This window comes from Pinus tabuliformis, chromosome 7, assembly GCF_031772625.1.
Source record: "Pinus tabuliformis cultivar Carrire ecotype Pingquan chromosome 7, CPIR1, whole genome shotgun sequence".
In the NCBI taxonomy this organism is placed as follows: Eukaryota; Viridiplantae; Streptophyta; class Pinopsida; order Pinales; family Pinaceae; genus Pinus; species Pinus tabuliformis.
In genome coordinates this window covers 881,595,589-881,622,275 of record NC_142293.1, presented here as the reverse complement: position 1 = coordinate 881,622,275, position 26,687 = coordinate 881,595,589, and the positions used below count along the sequence as shown (strand labels likewise).

Genomic DNA, 26,687 nt, shown 5'->3' with positions numbered 1-26,687 from the left:
TCTCTCACCAATGTTGAGACACAATTAAAATTTGAGAAAATTTCTTCATTAAGAAAGGACACTAAAATAAAAAAATTGGAATATTTGGTGATCAAGCTAGGGTATGATCCCAGCGATGTCAAAGTAGTTGAGTATATCCTCAAGAGGAAGAATGCAGAGCTAGCAGCACTCAGGAAAAAACTAAAGTTACGGTCTACAGAGGATCCACAAACAAAAGAGATAGAAGAAAGTGAGCAGCATAATGAAGACATGCTCAAATTGATCATTAAGCAAAATATATAGATAAAGGAAATGGAGGAATATATAGAGAATCTACTTAAGGAAAAAGAAGAGGTTGCACAATTGACTATAGCTCCAGTAATAGCCGTACCAATTATAGTTGTAGGGATAGCAAGGAATTCAACATCTGTACCAGATGATTTGAACAAAGTTATGAAGGACATGTCTCTTCAGAGACAAGAAAATGATATTATCCAGGAAAAACTAAAGAAGCTATAAGTAGAAAACATAATAAAAGATACCATCTTGGTGGAAGAGATGCAGAAACCTCACCAACTTGCAAAGGAGATTTATCAATTAGAAAATCACTCATGATGGCTCACGCCTTGGCCCAGGCCAAGGGAAGTATTTAGCTGGATATAAATGATGCCATAACTAATATTTGGCCATCCATTTATATTATTTTTGAACAAGAAGAGTTAATTGACAGGTGCAGAACAACCATTGACAAGTTAGAACAACATTGGGAAAATAACCAGCTAAGGCTACATCCATGATCAAAGTGTTGAATTCAAAAACTAGATCAAAGTTAGAGCAGATCCATATTGAAGATAGGACAAAGAACATCATAGAAATAAAGAAGGTATTGCAGATAAGAAATTTAATGACTCAGTTAGAGGCTGTGTCAAAGTCTGGAAATGTTGTCCAGAGATTTCATATTAAATTTAATTTTCTAAATCAAAGAGGATTTCTAGGGTTAGTAACACCCAATGACAGATTAATCGACTTGGAATATTACTGTAAGAAAATTTAAACTATTGTAAGAAATAAATCCAAGTTTGAAGGTATCAAAGGACATGTGAAGGTAAAGCTTTTATAGAAGCTTTGGAGTTTTATTTAACTATCAAAAATAAAATCAGGCACATTTTCATCAACAAGCCAACTTTCGAGAAATATAATGTAGAAGATGAAGTTTATAGAAAGATACTAAATCATTTTATACCCAATGATGAAAGGTGAGCTTAGTTGTGTGATACCATCAAGTAAAAAGAAATTAATCTCAAACTGACAAACAACAAGACAACACATTTTGACGCCGAGTCAGCAAATAATTTCCTCGAATATAGTGTGAGCAACCTAAAAATTTTAAGCGTCCTGACATTTTTGTACTATTTTTTCTAAATTAGTTAGATGTTTCTAGAATCCAAATATTTTTGTATAAATAAGTAGCAATTCAATGTATTAAGGGTTGAACCCTTGGATGAGCTTCCTAAAGTAGAATTATATCAAACTAAAATTGATTGATATTAAGGAAAGGATTATGGTTTTGATTCAAACAAATTGTCACTTTGTGTACTTTTCTTATGTTTTCACTTCATCATCCTTGAAAATAAATCATACTTGAAGATGAAGATAAATTAGTAGAAGATGATGATTTATTGAAGTTTTTAAAGGAATTTGAATGACGAACTTCTAGACCTCTATTTCAACTTCTTCTTTGGTTTCTAACAAAGGATTTGAGTATACAGAAAAAGTATCCTCAGGTTGGGCAAAAGTAGATAGAAAAGTATAAATAGTTGGAGAGATAAAGTCAATTGGTTTTGACTCTGGTAAATGTACATCTTCTACTAATTTATCTTCATCTTCAAGTATGATTTCTTTTCAAGCTATTGTTCAAGCCAGGTGTGCTTCTTGATATCTTCCTAATATACTCAATAATTTTCCTGATGGGTATTTAAAAGAAATACCTAGCTTTAATGGACAAATTGGTTTGTCTGCTGAAGACCATTTAGCTGCCTTCTTGGACTTTGTTGATAACATGAATATTGAACATGAAAATGTGTATATGAGATTGTTTGTTCAACCACTAGAAGGGAATATAAAAATTTGGTTTAGACAACTAAGACCAAATTCTATCAGATCTTGGAATGAAGTAACTACCATATTTAAGAATCAATGGGGGGTTAATAAGGATCCTGTTTAGTTTATTACATAATTTGAAGAATTGAAAAGAAACCCTAGTGAGACAATGGTTGATTTCATAAAGAGATTTAATAAACTTTATCATAAAATGCCACCTCACTATAAGCCACCAATAGTAGCGGCCAAAGTTAGATTTTCAAATAATTTGAAGATGATTTTGTAGTTATGCTTAGGGAAAGAACATCTCATACATTAGAAGACATGCAAACAAATGCCATAGAAGTTGAATCCAATAGGTCAATATCAGCTAAACTTAAAGCTAAGGTAGAAAAAGATGAAAGGAAACTAAAAGCCATGGAAGAGGGTTCTTCCTCCAAAACTAAAAATGAAGATCAAAAGATAGATGAAATCACTTGATTTCTTAGAAACATTTCAAATAGGATTTCAAAAATAGAAGCTCATCCTAGAACAATTCAACAAACTACTGCTAGACCTGAAACTCCATATAGGAGACCTTTCCAACACCAAATCTCACAAATACCAAATGTTGATCAACAAATTCAACCTCCATTAATGATTGATGATTATCAATCTAAAGACATTAGCCATTTTATTACTAAGGATATCAATAATATTGATCATTTATCTATTTAAAATGATATTGTCTCTCTTCCTCTAAATCAATCTTGTCAGCAAGTTCAAGAAAACTCACAAGTTTCAAAATATTAGGCCTTTTCTGAGTTTTTAATTGAAGAATTGAATAGAAGATATGATTTAAGACCAAGGTGAAGGGCCTAGTAGACCTCCCAAAAATCCCATTTTAAAATGAACCAAAAATTAAATCTACTGAATCTCAAACAACAACAATCCAACCATTGAATTAACCAAATGAAACAACTTCAATTGATAAAACCATTCTAATCACTTTAAATTTTGAAAGGGAATTAGAAAGAGCCAAAATACCCATTCCTTTCTCTAAACTTTCAAATAATCCAAGTTATAAAAATCAACTTTCCAAATCGATCCAATCTTCAAGTGTTGATGTTGAAGGAGATGTGATATGCTTACAAGATGAAAAAATTTCAGTAGTATTTGGTCCCAGCTCATATATGATTGATGAAAATGTACCACCCTTCTATGTAACTTTAAAAGTTCATAATTTTTTGTCATACAACTTCATGCTAGATTCTGGAGCCTCCTACAATCTGATGCCAAAGGTAATTATGGATCAACTTCAATTAGAGTTCACTAGATCTTATCATGATCTATATACTTTTGATTCCAATAAAGCACCTTGTCTTGGACTTATAAAGGATCTAGTGGTCACTTTAGATCAAATCCATAGTAAGAGTGTGGTATTAGACATTGTAGTTACTGATATTCCTCCTAAATTCGGCATGTTATTATTGATATCATGTTGTGCCAAATTAGGAGGAAGTCTTCAAATGGACATGTCTTATGCTACCATTCCTGTATATTGGGGTGAACATATTAGGTTATAAGGAGTGGTAAGATTCATTAATATTGATTTAAAATCAAATCAAGCAAGAAATCATCCAATTTATGCAGTGGATCCATATTTTGGATGTTTTGAATTATCATCAAATAACATACGAAACACTTAGCTTAGCATTGAAAACATTGTAGACAAACCAAAGCCTATTAAGACTAATATTTGGAAGTTATATTTCGATGATTCTTGGTCAAAGGAAGGAGATGGCATTGTAATAGTTTCAACTGACAAAGGGAATATAACTCAATCCTATAAGATTGAAGTTGATGTTACAAATAATGTATCACAATATGAAGCCTTGCTTCTAGGATTGGAATTAGCACAAAGTCTTAAAGTGCAAAGTCTAAGTGTATTCAGTGACTCAGAACTCACTTTTAAACAAGTAAGGAATATTTGTCAAACAAAACATCCTAGACTTAGATCTTAGAGAAATGAGGTATGGGACTCAGTGGATAATTTATTTCAAGCATTTAACATCACTGTTATTCCAAGGAATGAGAATATTCATGTAGACTCTTTAGCCGTTTCACCTATTTCTTTTGAAATTCCTGATTAAATGCTCGTGCAAAATCAAATTCAAGTTAAATGTATGCCTTCAATTCCTAATAATATTAAACATTGGAAAATATTTGAGGATGATGAACAATTTAAATCATTTTTGCAAGTAATTGATGAATTTTCAGCCTTGCAAATTGAAGAAGAACAACTGGATAATAATGAGTTGAATAAGGAAAATCAAACTTGACAATTAGACTCGAGAATTGGTGATCATAACACCATTATGTTATCTAACAATTCATTCTTAAGGGCTTGTTTCCCCTTGAAAAAAATTGACCATAACGATTGTCCAAAAATTCCATTGTCAAATTCACCTGAAGAAGATACAAAAGAATGTAATATTGGAACTTCAGAAGAAACAATAAATATTAAAATCTTTGCATCTAACTCGAGAATTAAAATATTAAAATATTAGACTCGAGAATTGGTGATCATAACACCATTCTGTTATCTAACAATTCATTCTTAAGGGCTTGTTTCCCCTTGAAAAAAATTGACCATAATGATTGTCCAAAAATTCCATTGTCAAATTCACCTGAAGAAGATACAAAAGAATGTAATATTGGAACTTCAGAAGAAACAATAAATATTAAAATCTTTGCATCTCTGCCAATGGAAGTGAAAGATAAATATTTAGATGTCCTTAAATCTTATAAAGATTTTTTTTCTTGGTCCTATAATGAGTTGAATACATATGATACAACACTCACTGAACATAAAATCCCTTTAAAACTAGAAGCTAAACCTTTTAAGCAAAAGTTAAGGAGAATTAATCCAGTCCTTCTTACTACCATTGAGAAAGAACTTAAAAAACTACTCGATGCCAATATCATGGTTCCATTGAGGTATTATTGTTGGGTAGCAAATTTAACTCTAGTAAGATAGAAAAATGGTGAAATCAGACTGTGTGAAATTATCTTTGAAAGATAATTATCCATTACCCAAGTTGGACCAATTTCTTCAAAAAGTTTCAGGTGCTAATAGAATTTCTCTACTAGATGGTTTTTTTGGATACAATAAGATCATGGTGAGCACAGAGTATAGAGAAAATAAAACATGCACAACTCTTTGGCGTACATTATGTATGCAAGGATGCCTTTCAGATTAACCAATGTTAGAAGCTACCTTTCAAACAGCTATGGATTTAGCATTTATTGGTAAGACGGAGAAATTTGATGTCATTTATCTTGATGGTCTAATTGTATCTTCTAATTCTGATAAAAAACATTTAAAGCACTTGAGGAAAGTTTTTGATAGGTGTAGGAGATTTTGGATATCACTCAATCCTAAAAAGCCCTTGTTTGCAATCAAAGAAGGAAAATTTGTTGGCCATATTATTTCTAAGGAAGGAGTGGTCATTGATCCCATAATAGTTTCAGTTATCCAAGAACTTTCATTACCAAGGAATAAAAAGGATATTTAGGATTTTCTTGGAAAAATCAACTTTTTAAGGAGATTTCTACCAAACTATGTTGAAATACTTAAGGATATCACTGATATGTTGAGGAAATATCATGAAGTCAAATGGACAATACCAGCAAGATTTTCTATTAACCAGATTAAAAAGGCTATTTCTAAAGCCCCAATATTGGCAAATCCAAACTATTATGAACCATTTAGCATTTTTTTATTTTCCTTTGAAAGCACCTTAGTTGTTGTTCTTTTACAAAAGAATGAGAATGCAGATGACCAACCTATTTCCTTTTTTAGTAAAGTTAAGAGAGATGTTGAACTCAAATATGATATTATTGAAGAACAAGCCTATTCCTTAGTTCAAGCCTTAAAAGGTTTTAGAGTCTATGTCCTTCATTCTTTCATTATTTCCTATGTTCCCAGTAGTGTTGTTAAAACTATATTAACTTAGCCTGATACCGATGGAAGAAGAGGAATATGGATTACTAAGATATTAGAATTTGATATCATTGTCAAAACTATTTGGTAAAAGGTCAGGGTTTGGCTAAACTCTTAGCTGAGTCAAAGAGTAAAGTTTTGGGGATAAATTATGTTTTGTAAATTTCAGAAGAGAAGAACCCACAAGAACCTTATCAAATTTCAATAGAGAAGAACCCACAAGAACCTTCTCAAACTTTAGTAGAGAAGAATCCACAAGAACCTTTTCAAACTCCACTAGAGAAGAATCCACAAGAACCTTCATCTTCAATTCAATTAACTCCTATTTATATTGATGAGAAATTATTTTTATCTAAATGTTACACTGATATTGTACATTTTCTTAGAGATTTTGAGCATCCATCTGAATTTACAAAGAAACAATGCAAGACACTAAAGTTGAAGGCCATAAATATTGTACCATGAATGCAAATCTATATTGGAAATATCCACTCAATATCCTTTTTCTTTGCTTAACATAAAATGAGATGGAAGTAATTATTGGTCAATTTCATACATGTATTTTTGGAGGACATTATGCTTGGAGAGCTACAGGATATAAAATTTTGAGAGTGGGATCTTATTGGCCGACATTATTTCCACAAGAAAGAGAAAAGGTTAGAATTCGTAATCAATGCCAAATGTTTGCTAGAAAGAAACGATTAGGAACACTTCCTGTAATTCCAGTACTAGTTCAAGCACCTTTCCTACAATGGGGATTGGATTTCATTGGATAAATTCATCCAACATCAACCAGCCAACATAAATGGATATTAACTACCACAAATTACTTTACTAAATGGGTAGAGGCAATTCCAGTTAGAAATGAAAGTGATGCTATACTTATTATATTTATTGAAGAAAATATATTATCTATGTTTGGATGCCCCCAACAAATAGTTAGAAAGAATGTTGCAACATTTAGTAGTGTCAAAATGATTGAATTATGTCAGAAATATGAAATTTTGTTGCATCATTAAATCCCCTACTATCCACGGGGAAATGGACTGGTATAGTCTTCAAACAAGACTCTAGTTAAAGTCATTAAGAAAATGTTGGAAGACAACAAAAGGAGTTGCGACATCCATCTCATATATGTAGTTTGGGCAAACAGGATATTTCCAAATAGGTCAACAGGTAAATCTCCATTTCATCTTGTTTATTGTAAAGAATCCATATTTCCTCACGGGAGCTTCAGTAGAGGAGAAATACCATAGCACGTGGGTTCATATCTGGAGATATATATTGAGGTTAAAATTACATAATATATTGAGCATATATTAGGGGATAAAGGATTTTTATATTGGAAGGTATAAATAAAGAGCTCAAATTTAATGAAAAAATATAAAGGGGTATAAAAAATGTTAATAAAATAATGGATGCCTACAATATCTAGTGAAACTAGGGGTTTTTCAAACTAGAAGTTATATTGGATTCTTATAGGCAGGGGATTAAATAATGTGATTTTTAGAAGTATTTTCCAATATGTAATCAAATTAGGGGTGTTTTTTAGTATGCCACAAATGCAGGTGATATGTTAAAGGTTCATTGAGTGAAGCCCCTGTGTATTTCCTACACATCTAGCTTTTCTTGTTATGAGATTTTTACAAGAAGAAAATGAAGGACCTGATGATTTTTCTAGGAGAATCAATCAGATTATAGAATTTAATGAAAATAGAGATGAATTTCATTATAAGCTTCAGAAATATCACAACAAAATGAAAAGTCTGTTTGAAAAGGTTAGAGAAAGAGATTTTAATAAAGGAGATTTAGTATTAAGATGGGATGCTAGAAGGGAAGATAAAGGAAAAAATGGAAGGTGTGACTATCTCTAGTTTGGACCTTTAGCATCACATAAGTTAAAGGAAATAATACGTTTATCTTGAAAAACTTGGAAGGACAATATTCCTCATTTCCTATCAATGGGAAATATTTGGAGCATTATATCCAACTTTCAAGCTCCTTCATTCATTCATCATTTGTACATAACCGGATTGTTTTTATTTTTAAGTAATGTGTTATTGTTTGCAACAGAGACCCCATTAGCCCAAGGAGAAGGCACATGGATCTGTAAGTTCTCTACATCCTACAGGAGAAAGAAGACCCCAGTTGGAGTTGATGTTGTAACATAAATTGTTTCGATAAGTTAGATTTTTATAAAAGAGGGCATAAAAAATAAAAAAATAGAAGAAAAGGATTAAAATATAATTTATTTATTTTTAATATTGAAAAGAACCCAATGAAAATAAAAACAAGTGTACAAGTGAGCAAGCTCAAATTCCACTAGAAATAGTTCCTATTTGAATCAGATAGTACAATCATGATCAAACATATTTAAATATATGTTTTTAGATTAGGAAATAATTCAACTAAACTGTCTAATCTTGGTTGAAATTAATAGAGAGGATAGATTGGAGAAAAAGTGACCAAGGTATTTATACATGGTCAATTTCATTATATGCGGTATAATAGGGTTAGAAGTAACCTTAGGAAATGAAAATAGGGTCTCCTAGATCAAATGCACCCTTAGGATATATTAGTCATGCTTTAGATAGATTAATCTTGGTTAAATAATGAAATAATCATGTAATTTAAACACGATTAGAAATTTGTAATAAGCATTAAGCATTGGGTTTTATTATAAGGTCGAGAGATGACAAGTTATTTTGTTAGCTTGTGATATAGCAAAGGCACCTTTCAACGACCATGATTTTCCCTACCCGAATCAACGATGTGAAAACAAGTTCGCACCCCCTCATCGCATTTCCCGTTAATGGAAGGAGGGGGGTATGAAAATAGGTATTGCTTTTTTTGGGCCCCCCATAATGTGGCACTTCCTCACAACTTCGCACTTCTCTCGATGAAAACCACATATCACCACTCCCACCCCTTCAAAATCTGCATATTTCTCCTCTGCTCCCGCCAACAGTCACCTCATCACCTCCTATACTTACCTAACGCTAATTACTCTACCCTACTTTTCATTCCTCCATTTTCTCACCACCTATTCCCATTGCCATCTACCCATTATACATTTATTCATTGAAAATTTTCCATCACCAATTAATTCATCCAAATATCATTCTGTAATGATTCTAACCACAACAGTAATTATCCAAGCCTTATAAACGTCTCCTCATCTCATCCTGTGTGACCGTCCTAGCTGCGTTGTTACTATTTTGATTATAGGTATTGATTGTAGTTTTCGCAACCCCTACTATTTCCAACACCTATCAATACTAGTAAATTCAGAGCCCACTACCATTGATAGATATTAATCACTCATCCAGGTACCTGTTCACACCGAATATATGTGATTTTTTACTTCTCAAACTCCTTATACTTGGAACCAAAGGGAAAGGGCCAATCCTCTAGTAGCAAATCAAACAATGGGGAGAACCATAAAATATTTGCTACCCTAGACCTCGACCATATGCCATTCATAGACCACTATTACAAGATTGTCTATCACGAGTGTGAATTTGATGTGTTCGAAATACATGACAAGTTGAAGCAAAATTACTTAGACCAGCAAGATGAAATTAACCTTTGGGAATCCCTACTACCCATGTTCATGTTCGCACAGACACACTATTTCTTTGATCTTGTCATGTGTTGTCAGGCCAAATACAATCCACTACAAATAACCATTATGGCCTAGAATGGAGACATTCTAATCTCAATTGCACCTAAAACCATAAACCAGATGTTTATAATTCCTGTAAATGACTCCCTCAACCATTTTTGTACATCTTTCCTTATGGATTTGTATCATAAGCTCACCTTCCCTCAAAGAGCCTAGATTTTCAAGATTTTCCTTCAAGAAGATTCTTATCTTCCCAAGAAAATCCCCCTTATCTAGCTTCTATGTTCCAAGAGGAAGCTAAACAGATCATTGGTTTATTTCTTACCTCTTAGGGTATCAATCAGACAACTGGGTGGATGAGCCTATTCTAGACTTTCTATCTATTTTCTGTAAAGAACATAAGCTACCATTCATGTCTAATTTTAGTCAATTTATGGTTGATAATATGCATGAACAAATGATGAATATTACTGCATAAGGGATGTTTAAATATACATCTATATTAGTATATATGTTTCTTTTTCAGCAAGAAGACAAGTTTCCAATGACCTTACATAAACAAGATGATCAAGGAATCAACCAATCAATGATACATTAGACTTCATTAGTCAGGAAAAACTCAATAGAGTTTAAACTTGTAGACTTCATAGACAATTCTTTTCATACAGTTGCAGGGATTCTTAGTAGTTACAGTGAGCAAAGGATCAGTTTATAGATTAAAAGGGTTTTTCACTTGAATGAGCAGATAAAAACACGAGACCGTTATCTATACCATCATTATATAGAGATAAGGATATATGGATGTGGGTTGGCTCCCTAAAAGTTTCCAAAATATGTTCCAATGAGGGTTTTCTTTCTGGAATAGATAAGGAAGATGATCAATATGGATGAAATCCATTTTGTCTCAGGTAAAACAAAATCACAATTTAAGATCAAGACCCAAGTGGGACCATTCATATGTAATACCAGAACAACAGGTAATGAGGCAAAACCAATTCTCAAGCACTTCAATTTTAAGCCCAGTTTCACCTCATCATATGACCCATTCAAAATAATTTCTAATTTAAAGGTGGAACTCAAAACCACAACTTATAATCATACCCCCAGAGTAGATATTGAGAAGTTCACAAGTGGGAGAAAAATACACTACATGAGGCCGAAGATTAGATTCTATCTACAACCACCCTCCATACTCTAGTACCTCAAGATAAATAGGGAAAAAGGCAAAGGGAAGAATGTTCATCTTCAACATGTATAGAAATAAGTGCGCAAGAATTCATCATTCAATAGAAAATGTAGAGGACACATCTCAAAGATGTCAACATTAGGAATGAGAAAGAATAAGAAACTAATGTTATGATTGGTTCACAGGTTCCCACAAGGTTAGTGGAGCGCTTCCCTGATACCCCATCCTCCTCGGCCTCATGGAATCCTTTAGAAAAATCAAAGTCAATAGAATTGGGTGAACATGATGATCCCAACATCTTCAGTATGTTTTTGGAAATTAAGCAGAAAAATGAAACACTCAAAGCCAAAACCTATGCTTAGTTTTGGAAGAAAACTTCTACCTTCCAGCATAGGTTGTTAACAACATTTGATAGTGGTAAAGGAATGATGCAAATGGAATTCTTATAGGCTCATGTACCATTTCCAAAAACCCCTTAAGACTATAAGAAGACTATATTCTCATTTGATGCAAAGAAAATACATCCCATTGATCAAATGGATATGCATTGACAATATGGAGAAATGATTTTCTCCATAATGACAAATATTGTTATGACACTTTAAAAGTTAGGACATCTATCACTAATGTCGAGACACAATTAAAATTGGAGAAAATTTATTCATTAGCAAAGGACACTAAAATCAAAACATTGGAAGATTTGGTGATCAAGCTGGGTTATGACCTTTGCAATGTCAAAGCAGTGGAGTAGATCCTCAAGAGAAAGAATGCAGAGCTAGTAGCACTCAGGAAACATTTGAAGTTACCTTATACACAAGATCCACAAACAAAAAGATGAAAGTGAGAAACATAGAGGAGACATGCTCAAATTGATCGTTCGCCAAAATGTACAGATAAAGGAAATGGGGGAATAGATAGAGACGTTACTTAAGGAAAAAGAAGAGGTTGCATAGTTGTTTATAGCTCCAGTAACAACATTAACAATTATAGTTGCAGGGACAGCAGGGGATTCTACATCAGTACCAGATGATTTGAACAAATTTATGCAGGACCTGTCTATTAATTTTAGGTATGTTCTATGCTTAGAGAAATTTATTTCAAATTTTCCAATTAGCTCAATATAATTTCAAGATTAGTAATCACATCAACATAGTAGTAAATTACAAATAGAGCATAAACATAAATCACATAAGACAAGCTAACACAAGACACAAGATGTGCCGCTAGCCAGGGACAAACCCCAATGTGGGGAAACCCTTGATCAATTCTTCTTATATGGTCTTCAATAGTTCAACAGAGAGAGAGAGAGAGAGAGAGAGAGAGAGAGAGAGAGAGAGAGAGAGAGATAGTGCATATACATCAGAAGTCAACATTTTGACTTGTCATAATAAGAGCAGTGATCATCTCTAAGAAGATAATACATGAGGTAGATGAACTCAGTTGAAGACATGCTGCCTCAACTGATTCTCCAAGGTTACTCCATCACCATGCTGGACCTATCATTGTGTTGCACCTCATCAGCATGTTGCACCTCACTATGTTGCACCCATCATCACTATGTTGCATCTCATCATGCTTCACTAATCATGATTGTACCCATCACTGCGCTTAATTTATACTGCAATGTATCATCACTTCAACATGCTGCTTCAATACCTTTTTTTGTTGCACTATTCACATCATGCTCATTATTACCAATCTGTTGCACTGTACAACATCCATGTTTCCTACAACAATCATTGCATTTATCATGCTTCTTTATGCACCTTACGGCATCATGTTTCCCATGCATCTTACTACACTATCACTATGTCTTACTTCCATTTCAAGTCTGCATCATAGTTGTTGTGAATGTGATTGGTTAGGTCATATTTGAAGCCCCTAAACAGTCACCCAAACAAACCTCCTTGGTTGCATCCTATACTAGGAGATATGCTCACCTGACTTGATGTTGTTCTGGGCATGAACAACCCTCACTATATCCTACACTGCCCTTCAACAGTGAGGTAGGGCCTGCATCCTAACCACAACAATCTACATTGCCTCTCCCAAGGATTATCCACCCAAGAACCAACTCAAATAGCCCTGAAACTTATCCTCCCTATCTCCGCCTTCAAGAACAGACCCTTGACCCTCCATCTAGCACTTTTGTTACCCTAAATCAGTAGCTCATATATCCTTCCATGAGAACTTAACAGAGTCCCCAAGTTACATCGCTATGGTAGCTTCGTTTCGGCATCTAAGGGTTGTCCTCCATGAGTAGAAATCCTTTCATAAAAGCGTATAGGGTTAGGGAATCATGACTATGTTTATCTATGAGTATACTACGGCTAGGGTACCTTATTACAACAGTTGTAGCTCCTCCAAAAGTAGGTTATAACCCTTCCTTAGATTTGCACTAGGGCTCCAAGAATAGGGCCACCTTGCTGCGTATTGAAGCTCCCCTAAATAGTGGATAGATCTCCCTTTCAACTCCAGCCAAACCTTCACAAGACCTACAGCTAGGCTTCATTATGACAGCAGCTAGGGCCTCCTTCTTTTGCGGTGAATAGGGTCTCCTTCTAGGCCTGTGCTTAGGGCTTCATCCACTTATATTTCTCTTGCCACTAAAACCCAAAACAAATGGAGAGAAGTCAAGAGTGAAGTGTGTGTCCAAATGAATATCAAGCCACCTCCTCTTATAGTAAAAGGTTGAACACAAGTAGGGATTATTTGGTTGTTGGTCGATCTTGATGAATTGTCCCATCACACAAATAAATTCATATCTCTATGAATACTTATTGGAATCGGATGATATTTAGATCAATCTTAGACCTCTCGATGAGAGGAGTCCAAGAAAAATATGAGTTGTCATAAATAATATGACCCACATGGAGTTTGGCCCTAGTTGCCAATTTTAACACTCCCTCTCAATAAGGGAGAACTCCATCTGCTGATCCATCTGTGAGATTGTACTATCTCTTCCATCATTTCTCTGCACTGCATTGCTTTGCTAAACCATTACGAAGATGAATTGGTCAAGAATGTCTCATACCATTCTCTACTGACCCAAATTCAGTCCCATATGAAGAGAGTGTGTCATACCAGTGTTACTGATCCCGGATCAGTTCCAAAAGAGAGTGATTTATATTACTCTTACTGACTTGAATTTAGTTTCATTGATCCTAGATCAATATCAAAAGAGAGTGTCTCAAACCACTCATACTCACCCGAATTCGGTTTCATTGATCCCATTTCAATATCATATGGCATTGTCTCAAACCACTAATACTGACCTGAAGTCAGTTTCATTGATCCCAGACCAATATCATCCTAGCATAGGGAGTACGGTAGTAACACAATGCTTCCATCAGTACTACTATGGTCCCTATCCTCATTTACCTGCTTATTTTCTAGATTAGAGGTACTTAACATGAGTCCCAAACTACATGGATAGGATGTCTCAGCAAGAGAAGGATGAACCACTCATCTTGCCTACATGTCATAAGGGGTATCCCACGGGAAGGCTGAACCACTCACCCTGTACACAACAAATCACCAGGGGAAGGCTTGACCACTCACGCTATGATTGTGTCTTGGTAGGAGAAGGGTGAACCACTCATCCTACCTACATGAAAACCAGTAGGGGAAGGCTAGACCACTCACTCTATGGTTACTCATCACTCCACGATGTACCCCCAAGCCCCCCCGGAGCTCCCAGAGCTCAATATACATATCATATAGGACCCTTAGGAGAGAGTCTCTCCACTACTCTTAGTCATTCTTGTAAATTCACAAATTTTACCTTTCTTAGGGGCTTCGACAGAATGTCGGCAACCTACACATCAGTCCCAATGTGATGAAGCCTTCTTGCTTATTGATGTACCATATCCTAGATAAAGTGGTACCTAATGTATATATACTTGGAGCGATCATAGAACATGGTATTCCTCAATAATCAAATCCCCCTCTAGTTGACGCAGAAGATCACGGTGGTATCCATCATGTGTACAAATAGCTCACTGAAGAGCTTCCTCAACCAGGCAGCTTCACATGAGGTCATACTCATAGCTATGTATTCGGTCTCAATGGTGCTCAAAGCAATTGTCTTCTACTTCCTACTCATACATGATATCAAAGAAGAACCAGCACCCAGAAGTGCTCTTATGATCCTCCACACTTCCTACCTAGTCAGCATTCAAATAATCATGCAGCTTCACATTTCCAGCAGTGTATCTCAATGCATGAGAGATTGTTCCTCGAAGATATCTCAGAATATTCTTAGCACCAATTTAGTGAGGCTCAACCATGTATGAGATCAACATGCTAACTACAACATATATCCAGATGGGAGTTCACCAAGAACATCAATGCTAGAATGAGTTTATGAAACTCAGAGGCATTTACCAAATTAGGTCTGCCATCACTACCACATACCTTCTAAAAGTTAAGCTCCATCGAGGTAGTCATGGGCTAGCAGTTTACCATTCCAAATCTAGAATCCAACTCCCTATTACTTTTGCAAATGAGAGGGTCTACACCTGTCAGAAAGAGGTCATCCTCATAAGGTGCCAGTATGAGAGGTCTATCATCCACAACCTTCAAGCAAATGTTTGGACTGGCTTCACTCCTAGTGAATCTCAGCTTCATCATACAACTATCAATTCGAGGTATTAGGTCTAAAATAGAGAGAAATTTCTTCAACCTACATACATGAGATTCCTGATCATGAATCTCAAATCCCATGGGTTGTTCCAAACCTCTGGACTTGCTACATGAGGGGAATGGCCCCTTTGTAGGATTTTCCTTCGGTACATCTCGGATATGTACCTTCATTCTCTTCTTGAATTTAGGCACCCCTATCACCATTTGATTCACATTGGGTAGGGTCCCATAATAAGAAGACGTTCAGAGAGATGTGTCAACTAACATGGTCCCCAATGGACTTCCTGCAACTTGATTCAAATTGCCAACCCTGAATAAAATCATCTTTGGAATTCCATTTTCTAACATGTACCTTTCCATCGATCAATGCCACCGTGAAACCTTTAACTTCCATTTCTGAAATGGACACTAGGTTCTTCTTGCGATCAGGGACATAAAGAGATTCGTTTAAATGAATCGAGCTACCCTTATTCAATTGACGGGTAACATTCCCTACACCCTTTCTGGGATAGGTGACATTGACTCCAAGTATAATATCCATGATTATTTCCATCTCTACCAAATTAGAGAGAGCACCATTCTATCTAATGAAGTGCCTTGAAGCACTATAATCAATAAGCCATATTCCCAAAGAGACTGGAGGAGAGGGTTAACAACATTTGATTCTTCATACATGGGTTTCCTTGCTTTCTTTGAGGAGTTGGCCATTTCCTTGATGACCTGCATTCCTTCAATCATTGAAGATGTCCCTCAAATAATTGTTATCATCATCAATTGATGCGTCCCTACCATTCATACACTTATTCACATAATCACTGAACTTATTGCAAGCAAGGCATCTGCCTTTCCTTCCACCCTTAGATCTGTACTTCCCATTGAAGTGAACTTTAGGTAGGTTATCAGATGCTTCCACTACGCCACCCTTGGTGAATTTGTGGAAGGATGAGGAATCCATTGATCCTTTTGTCCTTTCTAAATGTCTTGGATGATTGCTCTTTCACTCTTACTTAGTCTTTGTCTTCACCTCAGCTCTGATGCCATGTTAATTTTAGGTATGTTCTATGCTTATATCAATTTATTTTAATTTTTCCAATTACCTTAATATCATTTCCATATTAGCACTCACATGAGCATAATAGTAAATTGCATATAGAACATAAACATAAATCAGAGAATACAAGCCAATACAAGAGGACACATGATGTGTCACTAGCCAGGGAAAACCCCAACATGGGGAAACCCTTGATCAATTCTTCGTATATGTTCTTCAATACCAGAGAGAGAGAGATAATACATATACATCATAAACCAAAATTTTGAATTGTGATAATAAGGGAAGTGATCATCTCTAAGAAGATTATACATGAGGTAGTTGAACCTTGTTGAATACATGCTGCTTCAACTCATTCTCCAAGGTGACTCCATCATCATGCTATAACTATCATTGTGCTACACCTAACCATCATGCTGCACTTCACTATGTTGCACCATGCCGCACCCATCATCACTATGTTGCATGCCATCATGCTTCACTAATCATGATTGTCCCCATCACTATGTTCAATGTATACTTCAATGTATCATCACTTCAACTTGTTGCTTCAATACATTTTGTTGTTGCAATATTCACATCATGCTCATCATTACCAATGTGTTGCACTATATAGCATCCATGTTGCCTACAAAAATCACTGCATTTATCATGCTTCTTTATGTACCTTATTGCATCATGTTGCCCATGCATCTTACTACACTATCACTATGTCTTCCTACAGTTTCAGGTCTGCAATATAGTTGTTGTGACTATGACTAGTTAGGGCGTATTGGAAGCCCCTAAATAGTCACCTAGATAGCCCTCCTTGGTTGTGGCCTATAGTAGGAGAGATGCTCACCTGACTTGATGTTGTTCTGGGCATGCACAACCCCCAATATATCCTATGCTGCCCTTCAATTGTGAGCTAGGGCCTGCGGCCTAAGCACAACAATATATGTTGCCTCTCCCAAGGTTTCTCCACCCAAGAACCACCTCAAACAGCCCTGAAACTTATCCTCTCTGTCTCGACCTTCAAGAATAGACCATTGACCCTCCAACTAGCACTTTGGTTACCCTAAAACAATAGCTCATATATCCTTCCATGAGCACTTAGCATAGTCCCCAAACTTCCTCGTTGTGGTAGCCTCTTTGTTACATCTAAGGGATGTCCTCCATGACTAGAAACCCTTCCATAATAGTGTATATGGATAGGGCATCACGACTATGTTTATCTATGAGTATACTATGGCTAGGGCATGTTATTACAAGAGCTATGTCTCCAAAGCTAGGTTATAACCCTTCGTTAAGTCTATGGATAGGGCTCCAAGATTAGGGATACCTTGTTGTGTATTGAAGATCCCCTAAATAGTGGATAGATATCCCTTTGAACTGCGACCAAACCTTCACAAGACCTATAGCTAGGCTTTGTTATGAAAGCGGCTAGGGCCTCCTTCTACACCTATGTTTAGGGCTTCATCCTCTTAGATTTCTCTTACCACTAAAACCCAAAGCAAGTGGAGCGAAATGAAGAGTAAAGTGTGTGTCAAAATGACTATCAAGCCACCTCCTTTTATACTAAAATTTTGAGCACAAGTGGGAGTTATTTGGTTGCTAGCCAACCTTGACAAATTGTCTCATAACACAAATAAATTCATATCTCCATGAATACTTATCAGAATAAGATGATATTTAGATCAATCCTACACCTCTCGATGAGAGGAGTACAAGAAAAATATCTACATTCATAAATAAGATGACCCACATGGATTTTGGCCCTAGTTGCCAATTTTAACACTGTCTCTTCAAAGATAAGAAAATGATAAGCTGTAGCAAAAACTAAATAATATAGAAGCACATAACATAAAAAATGACACTGTCTTGGTGGAGGAGGTGTAGAAATCTCACCAACTTGCCAAGAAGATTGATCAATTAGAAAATCAGTCATTAATGGCTCACACCTTGGCCCAAGCCAAGGAAAGTATTTGACTGGATATAAATCATGCCATAACTGAGATTTGGCCATCCATTCAAATTATTTTTTAACAAGAAGAGTTAATTGACAATTGAAAAAAAAACCATTGAACAAGTTAGAACAACACTTGGACAAAAACTAGATAAGGCTACATCCATGATCAAATTGTTGAATTCTAAGACTAGATTAGAGTTAGAATAGGTCCAGATTGCAGATAGGAGAGAGACCATCCTACACATCAAGAAGGTCTTGTAGAAAACGAATTTAATGACTAAGTTGGTGACTAAGTGTGAAACTCTGGAAAATTTTCTCTAGAGATTTCATATAAAATTTAACTTTCTCAATCAAAGAGGATTGCTAGGGTTAGTAGCACCCAATGAAAAATTAATAAACTTGGAATATTACTGTAATAAACTTTACACTATTGCAATAGACAAATCCAAGTGTTTGGGTATCAAAGGACAGTCACATGTAAGGAGTTCATAGAAGCTTTGGAGTTTCATTTAATGATCAAACATGAAAGCAAGAACATTTTCATGACCAAAACAACTTTTAGGAAATATACATAAGTAGATGAAGTTTATAGAAAGCTAATAAATCTTTCTATACCCAATGATGAAAGGCGGGATTAGTTGTGTGATACCATCGACTAAAAGTTTTTTTAATCTCTTACAAACAGAGAGTAAGACAACACATTTTGGGGCTGAGTCATCAAACAATTTCCTTGAAGCTAGTGCTAGCAACCTCAACATTTTAAGCATTCCTACATTTTTTAAATTAGTTAGATGGTTCTAGAATCCAAATATTTTTGTATAAATAAGTAGCAATTCGATGTATTAAGGGTTTTACCCTTGGATTATTTTTCTAAAGAATAATTGTATCAAATTGAAATTGCTTCATATTAATGAAAGGATTCTATATTTGCTTCAAACAACCTGTTATTTTGTGAGTTTTTCTTATGTTTTTACTTCATTTTGTTGTTCTACATGTATTTATGTTTTTATGATGAAAACTAGGGTAGAGAAAATTGAATATTAGTCTATCTTAAATCCCCTCTGAACTTATAATCTATTTTAGAGATTGGTTTATTGGACTGTTTTTCTTTATAAGCTCCTCTACATTTATAAATTGTCAATCAACTTCATAAGATTAAATATATTTTGTTGGTTTGTAAACATTGTTTACTTGCATTCTTTCTTACGATTAACTAAAAATTCAGTTTGGATATTTAGGATATCATAGCCTCTTACATCTCTACCTTTCCACACACGTTTAAATGAAATTACTATTCAGAGGTAAGGAATCAACCCTTTCTAAATATTTAGTATTAATAAGGTTTAAGCACCTGCCTTAATCTACTCATAACATATCCAAAAAAAATTAAAGCAACAAAACATTTTATATTCTCTCGCACAATTACTTAACCTAGAATTATCTCAGAGGACAACATCACAGGGAGAGTGTACAGATGGTGCATGCAATTAGTTGAGGACCTAGTTTTGGATTACATGGTTATGGAAGAATGATTTCCTCATTAAATAGAGCTTAATTCCTCTAGGAATTGAACAAGGAAATAGAATCTTGAAGGCTAGGAATTTGGCTAAGTATTGGCCAAAGGAAATCATCAGGTAGAGGATAGGAAATCCTTGTGCAAGTTGATCTCAAGGTTGAATAGGATAAGTGTTGGCTTGAGCTAGCTTGTGAGAAGAGAGTTGATAATACTTGTGTAGGACTTGTTATACAAAGAACAAACTTTGTATTTACTTCTCATATCCTCTAATTAATTCAATATAGATAGTCGGGGTTTTGAGTAGTGTCTTTCCGTAGACAAATATTGTGTTATGTGCCATTGATTATCTTTCTCTTAGTGATTATTGTTTTCATATATATCTTGCTTTCCGTTGTTGAGAGTAGAGTGTATTCTTGTATTGTGTTTTAGAACATTACATGACATGTTGAATCCATAGTAAAAATCTACATGGTATTAGAGTAGGAATTTTTGGGTGGTGAGTTCGAAGAGAAGATATGAAATTTTTTGTGGAAATAAAAAAAAAAAATAGTAGACCTAGATTCCTTGTAAAACAATACCCAAATTCAAAAAAAAAACGTCTGAATCGATGTTCGGATGAGGGAGATATTGTTGATTTAAAATCAACACTATTTTTCATAAAATTTTCTGACGGTAGGACAAACGAAACTAATTGGTGTGCGAGCCAAGAACTTGTATGCTCTTGAGGTACAAGATGCATGCAGAGCCTTGAAGAGCAAGGAAAATTTTAGAGACTTGGTGGTTGAGAGGGAACATGAATTACCTCTCGACATGCAACCTCATAAACAAACTCAAAAAATTGTGGAGCAACCACAACTGGAGAAGCATAGAGGTTACTGAGTGGAGAGATCCACTCAAGAAGAGAAGAACAAACCTCAAAATTAGTCTCAAAAAGTTTTGGAGCAGCCATAATTGGAGAAGCAACGAGGAGAACGAGTGGAGGCATCCACTCAAGCAGAGACCTCCAGTAGGGGGGAATTTCGAGCCAAGTGGGTAGAGGGAGAACATGCAGTCATACCTCCAGGTGAGAGGTGGGGTGATGCGAAGTGATAGTCCCAAGAGGGAAGAAATTTGTGCAGGGTCCATTGAGAAGTTTTATCTATTGGATCATACACTACTATGTGAACCCACAATATATAATAGCCGCATGGACCAGTGGCAGATGATGCACTCAGAGATCAAAGTGACAAAGGCAAGCATAGTTAGATACTGGAAAGCATAGAGCTGAGTTGAAAATAGTGCAGAAAGGAAGAATCAGTAGAAGCCCAAATTTTTTAATCGACAGAGGCAGAGCTAACGGAAGTAAGATATTTTGATGATTGATGCATCATACCGATTCAGGTTGGATTTTTTATTTATTATTTTATTTTTTTCTTGTAGCAACAACACTAGAGAGAAGTGTTGCATGTAGAACATTCCAAAGGTTTAGGATCATGATAGAGTTGAATTCCTTTCTTTTTGGAAGGAGTGTTGAAAATAGAAACAATAAATTTTAAGAACATGGGGGATTCACTGGCAGAGCAATACCATACCACGTGGGCTCATATTGGGGGATATATATTGAGGAAAATTTGACTTAATATATTGGGGATATATAGGGGGTAACAGGTTTTTATATTGGAAAGTATAAAAAATGGAGTTCAAAGTTAATGAACAAATATAAAGGGGTATAAAGAATGTTAATGAAAAAATGGATACTTACAATATCTAGTGAAAGTAGGGGGTTTTTAAATTGGGGAGGTGTATTGGGTTCATATTGGTAGGGGGTTAAATAATGTGATTTTTAGAGGTATTTTCCAATATGTAGTCAAATTAGAGGTATTGTTTCATATTCGATGAATGCACATGATATGTCATAGGTGCATTAAGTGAAGCCCCCATGGTTAAAAATAACATGTAGAAATTCCAATTTAATTTGTCCTTGAATTAAATTGTCAATTAATTTGTAATTCTATTCTCGTAGCAACTTGTAATAGTTAACTAAGTTAAGTTGACTAAGTTAACTTAGGAATTTTGAGTTGGTAGTTTATCTCGAGTCACGTAAGTCCGATCCCTAAGTTTTAGGGGTCAAGATTGATTTTATTGGAGTTGTAATTAGATAACTCGGTTCAACTAAGTTATATCAGTTAAACTAGTTCTAACTATTGGAGGAACTAGTAGAGGTCTAGTAGTGAGTTGGTGCACTAGTGCATCCTCAGTGCCACATCAGCGAACTGAAGATTCACTAAATAATAAATCATGCATGTCAGGTCAGAGGAGGGCCTAGTTGAGACTAGAGTGTAGGGAGAGTGTACTATCAGTTGTATAATTTTCTGAGTTGTACAGATGGTGCATGCAATTAGTTGAGGACCTAGTTTTAGATTGCGCAGTTATAAAAGAGCTATTTCCTCATTAAATAAAGTCTAATTACTCTATGAATTGCACAAGGAAATATAATCTTAAAGGCTAGGCATTTTTCTAAGTATTGGCTAAAAGAAATCATCAGGAAGTGGATAGGAAATACTTGTGCAGGTTGAGAAAAGAATATTATATTCAACCAAATTATTTCACCAAGAGTGCAAGGAAGTAGGGGCTTCGAGAGTAGCACAACAGGCTAAGTGTTGGATTGAGATAGCTTGTGATAAGAGACAGTTGATCACACTTGTGTAGGAATTTTTCTAGTGAGAACAAGCTTTGTATTTTCTTCTCAGGTCCTCTGATTAATGCAATACAGATAGTCAGGGTTGTGAGCAGTGGCCTTCCCCAAAGAAATATTGTGTTATGTACCATTTATTATCTTCATCTTGCTTATTATTTTTTTCATCGATCTATTGGTTTCTTCTATTGAGGGTAGATTAGATTCTTGTCTTATGTTTTAGTACATTAGATGAGTTGCTGAATCGACAGGAAAATATACACTTTGTTACATCTTGTTGTAGAATTTAGAACTATGGTCTCAAAAACATGTTCGTCATGTATACTTTCTCACAACTAATTCAAAATTTAGATTTCACCTTATGAATTTTAGTTGGGTGATACACAATACATGAAATGAGAAGAAACAAAATATGATCTTTTAAATAAATGTATAGTATTCAAATGACTTAGAGTCAAGGTATTAGAAAAATAGAAAAATTATTTTAGGGATTCTCTTAGTGGATGAAGCCACTGAACTGTCTGATCCTCCTATTGGAGTATGATGGTTTGAAATGAAAACTATTTCAATGGTCACATTGTTAAACTTCCTTGATTTTAGAAACATTCTTCCTTAATTTCCCTCCTTCATGTCCTTTCATTAGCCTTCTCGCCACTTTCTCTATCTCAATAGACCTTACCAAACCATTTTAATCAACTTTATCCTCTAAATCCATGCCTACTTTCCATATATCCATTGAAAACCAATAGTTCAGGAATTGTTCTGACCAGTACAACCAGCAGATCATGGGAACACCCATGTTGATACTTATGATGCTGAGAGCTCAAATATTTGTCATATTTCACCAGTACAGTTATGTTTTTGGGATCGAACCATATATATATATATATATATATATATATATATATATATATATATATATATATATATATATATATATATATATATATATCACGTAGTTAAGACATGTTTACTTACTGAGCATTATTGGATGAAATTGTTGTAACTATTACCTCTTGATTTACCACTTCTTAACATGGATCATCTCTTGTTCCACAAACCATCAAGATAATTTATCACATTTCCACATCCATTCCCTTCCTTCAAGCTCCCACTCAAAGAATGGACTTCCTTCCATTCAACTAGTGTATCTCGCCTTTACATGCCTCCTACTAGACAAAGAATACGATATGATTTATTCTAGAAAAATGCATCGAGGAGATCATTATTACTCCTTGTTTGAAGGACATGCGAGAATCTCATATTTGTGGTTTCATATGGTTATATCTATGGAGGCTTAATTTGTAGTGTATGATCTTCATATGAGAGAAACAATAGGGATGTCTAGTGAGATGTTTTCTGAAAGAAGATTTTGATTTATAGGAAGAGAAGAAGGGTATATGACCAAGCTCTTTGCATCTCATCGACAAGTTTAAATAATCTATATTTGTCTTGGGTACCCACTAGATGTTTCCGAGCACTTCTAAATTTGAGCAGCTAAAAATAGGTGAGTTATCAATACCATAAAATTGCATGTCTATGAAGATGCATTGAAACACAATGGGTGTACACAAAAAGTGATCCAAAATATCAACTGCTAGAAGATAGGGAGTTGTCAGGTGGTTGCGATTTTGCGTTGCAGGGTCAATTTGGTTTTCTACTTATCTTAGAATTGTTGGATTTGATTGGATCCATGAATTATAGAATCAGATATGCTTCATATTGGGATTTAGATAGCTAGATAGAACAAATATTGTAATTCAAGACACTTTTAGACCAGGAGGTAAAGGTCCTCTATGATCGGACAAGAGTTATTTTAGTGGAAGAATGGAATGTCTAGCTAGTGAAATGTACCATTACTATTTTCATAGACATCCACAATTAGTTCCATGGTCTAATAGAGCTCTTTCGCATCGGTGCCATGAATTTTGACACCAACTATATATTCATGCGAGATTATGTTGATCATGGAAACTACTCTGTCGATACCATGTCATTGTTGTTTTATTTGAAAGTGTGCTACAGGGATATAATTACCATACTACAAGGAAAACATGAAAGCAGGAAAATTACTTAAGTGTATGGATTTTACGATGAGTTCTTAAGAAAGTATATGAATTCAATTATGTGGAACTATTTTATAGATAAGTTTGATTAACTTCCCCTAATATCACTCATTAAAATCCAAATATTCTTCCTCTCACCCTCACTGGACAGGCTAAATAATATAAGAGCCATGGATTGAATTCAAGAAGAACCACATGATGGGCCTATGTATCATCTACTATGGTTAGACCCAGATGATCGATGTGGGTGTAGTATTTCACTTATAGGATCTAGATATACTTTTGGTTAGGACATAGCAACCTAATTCAATGACTCATTATCCAGTGTTTTAATTGGTGTCATAGTAACAATGGTTTACAATTTTCAGCACACTGAATTATTTCTATAGGTGTCGTAATATGGCAGCTATAATGGAGATTAGTGAGACTATGGAGAAAAATTTCTTTGAATTTGAGTGAACACCTAGGAAAATTGAACCTGATATGACACGCAAGACACTTGAGTAGTTTTTGTATTTTTTATTTACATAAGTGTAAGGTTTTCATGTGTCTTGTAATGTTCTAAATGCAGGAAACATATACTGAAATTCTAGAGCATTCGTTTGTCAAAGTTTATTTTTACTTTTTGCTGGTTATTAGAAAAGGGAAAACATGTCTACCTTCTCTGTGCAATTACAGAGAAATCAAAGAAACAATAAACCAAAAAAAGCCCTAACTTTTGTATAAGGAAAGTTTGTTATCGAGAGTTTAGAATTCCCACTTTTTGGTAGAAAATGGAAAATGACTACTTTCCCTTCTATTCTGATAAGGATAGAACCTATTTTTGTCCCAACATAATGTGTTTGGGATAAAGTAAAGTGCAGGGAAGAGAAAAAATGCAAATAGATAAAAGTTCCATTTGTAAAAATGACCACAAATATTATGTTTCACTAGGTTGGATACAATAACTAAAGGGATAGATAAATTTTCTTCTTTAGTACCCATGGACCAGGTATCCTTAACTTGAGATGTTAGTTCTAATCTGATGCTTTATTGTTTGGGAAAGAGACATTATTCCACAGTATCATTGAAGGAGATCATAGTTGATTAGCCTTTATCAGCAATGGCTTCTTATCTATATTAATCAATTTTAATCTATTGCCCTAGCTCCCAGCTATTTACTCTAGTTCTAAGCCTTCTCTCTTGTTTCTCTTTTAACCCTAGAACCAGAAGCGGTGTTGCTAGCAATGGGACTGTAGCCATCCTTCCCCCATTTACCCAATTTCACAGCTTGCAAGGGTAAACATGAGCGGAGAAGCTACTATGACATGACACGATCTCCTAGGTTCCATTAAATAAGTCGGTCCGACCATGGAAGAGAAATTAGCATCTTAAAACATTCTATAGGGGCTACAGGTAACTTAGAGGTTGAGTAACCACCCTAGGTTCCCAAAACCGAAGTTGGACACCCTTTCTTATGACCTAGGTCCCCAACTTCTCCCAAAACAAGTCCTCCATGTTGTTGGAAGCCTCCAACTTTATGCACAAGTATGAATCCATGTAGCTAAAACAAAAATTTCTCTATTGGGAGCGTGCGGTCCCAAGATTTGAACCTACATTCCATTTCAACCTCCAACCACTGCCTAAAACTTCATGTAACTTCTTATAATTATAAATTACATCAAGAAAAATACATTCATGTAAAACTTTATAAAAAAATTGAGATAACCAGGCCTAACCTTGACAAGAATTTCATCAAACATATGGCGAACATGTAAGCTACTCATCATCAAAGCATATATGATCATAATAGTCTGAGATCCGTGTGAGAGACACCAAGAAGGCTTTATTCCCTCTCCACATAGTTGAAACAACCCTTGTTAGTCCATGAATTCATCAATCATTCATATATTCATCAAACATATCAAGATCCA

The 26,687-nt window shown here is 35.0% G+C and overlaps 1 pseudogene; it reads left to right on the top strand.

Moving 5' to 3' along the window:
• Nucleotides 1-25,305, top strand: part of LOC149250425 (serine/threonine-protein phosphatase PP2A-1 catalytic subunit-like) — a 66,229-nt pseudogene extending 40,924 nt beyond the window's left edge.
• The last annotated feature ends 1,382 nt before the right edge of the window (nucleotides 25,306-26,687 follow it).